At 32.1% G+C, this 1,993-nt stretch overlaps 1 long non-coding RNA gene across 1 annotated transcript; it reads left to right on the top strand.

Annotated features, from left to right (window-relative positions):
• Positions 1-372: 372 nt before the first annotated feature.
• On the top strand, positions 373-1,593 carry LOC113475056. The gene is made up of 2 exons (XR_003396794.1): positions 373-805; positions 1,181-1,593. It is a non-coding gene; the product is annotated as an uncharacterized LOC113475056 (long non-coding RNA).
• Positions 1,594-1,993: the final 400 nt, after the last annotated feature.

Raw genomic sequence — 1,993 nt, 5'->3', positions numbered from 1 at the left:
TAGAATAACCATTATGTGTTAACAATTTGTATTTTTGGTGCTAAACGTACTCAAACCTTGCCATACAAACTTATTACCTCTTTTATATTTCCAAGTGTCAAAGTCTTCAAGTGTCTTATTAATTGTTTAACTGCCTAGTTAACTTTAGCGTTAATTATGTGTGTATTACCTTTCATCTTCATTTCAGTATTTCGTATTGTGACACCTTTGGTTTATTTTAAACAAAGGAGGGATGTAGTGTTTTGGTTTAATGCTAACGCCATCAAGTGATTGTAAATTGTTAATGTGCAACACTTATCGCCTCGTGTAGGAAATTATGACAATAGATTAGGATTCTAAAAATACTGTAACCGAATAAGAGTGTAACTTTATAATAAACCATTTGAATCTGTATTCATCGGCTGTGATCGATACTAAGCGTAATAGAATACTACACCAACCACCCTTCTTATTCGACTCTTCACTAACTTATGACACAGAGAGACTTTACGGCACGATATTTGGAATATTTGCCTCCGCAATGCAAGGTGTTACTTTTGTAATTGTCCGAAAGTTGGGCATTGCCACCCATGCAACATTAAATGTTTTTTATTATTCCCTTGTTGGTTCCATTACTTCATTGATCTTTACGCCTTCAATTGAAACATTCAAGCTGCCATGTTTATCTGAAGTAGGGTATGTGTTCCTTGTTGGTGTAACTGGATTTGGAGGCCAAATCTTTATGTCTTTTGCCCTTCAATATGAGCGGGCTGGAACCTTTTCAATGCTCAAGTCCTTACAGATTATTCTCAGTTTTGGTTTTTAGGTGATTTTGAAATTTGTAAACTGTTGCAATGTCTGTATGTTATATGCATGTTACACTATTTCATGGGTATTACTTTTCTTTATCATTATCGGGTCTAAAACTTTGATTTGTCATGAATTAATGTATGTAACTTATTTATCCTCGCATGGTGGGCAACGACGGTCATTATAACACGGGTGTTCTGTTTCATACACCTCGAGCCCACTTACGAGTTACCACGTATGTAACTTATTTACCCTCACATGGCAGGGCAACGACAGTCGTTTTAACACGGGTGCTATGTTTCATACACCTCGTGCTCGCTTTCGAATCATATGTAACTCTGTGGTTGATTGGTTATTTAAATTTTTTATTATTTCCTATTCTAACTTTCAGGTTATAATTCTACAAGACATCCCATCAAGTTTGAGTTTAGGAGGTGCTGCCCTAGTGTTCGTCAGCATATTTGGAATCGCCGTTAGAAAAATCTACAACGAATATTTCAAAGAACAAAAACTTGTCAGTAAAAAATAGATTTATGACTATATTATTTTATTTTTATATTCAGTGCTGTTTCATCTTTAGAAATCTTTATATTAGCGCTTCTTTATGTAATGGTGTTGTTTATTTAATATTATGTAATTCAATTATCTCTATGGTTCGCAACCTTTTCTTTTTTTATAATGTTTTTGTTGATGAGCTCAGAGCTTAGTTTAAAACGTTTTATAAAGTTCATTTTCCGTTAAATTAACCTTTTTGCTGAAATGGCATATAGATATCTGTTATTCTATATAAAATAGAATATTCCTTTATAACAGTTCAAAACTATTCTGTGGATATTGCAATATTCTATATTCTATGCTAAAACTTTATTTATTAAGTTCCTACTACTACCTATATAACCAAATCTACCATGGCAGTCCATTAGGTAAAAGCTTATTTTATTTCTTATGCAAATACTTATACACAGTTTTTGGCTATCTTTTTAGAATTGTTTTAACTTGTGTATTAAAACTGTTTAAACTTATGTATTAAAACTGTTTAAACTTATGTATTAAAACTGTTTAAACTTATGTATTAAAACTGTTTTAACTTATGTATTAAAATAGATTTAAACTTTGTATTGATTTTTTTAAAGAATGAATGAATGAATGTAACTTACTTTATCCTCGCGTGGCCGGAAAACGACAGTCGTTATCACACGGGTTA

This window comes from Ciona intestinalis, unplaced genomic scaffold, assembly GCF_000224145.3.
Source record: "Ciona intestinalis unplaced genomic scaffold, KH HT000094.2, whole genome shotgun sequence".
Taxonomy (NCBI): domain Eukaryota; kingdom Metazoa; phylum Chordata; class Ascidiacea; order Phlebobranchia; family Cionidae; genus Ciona; species Ciona intestinalis.
This window is presented reverse-complemented; position numbering and strand designations above follow the sequence as displayed.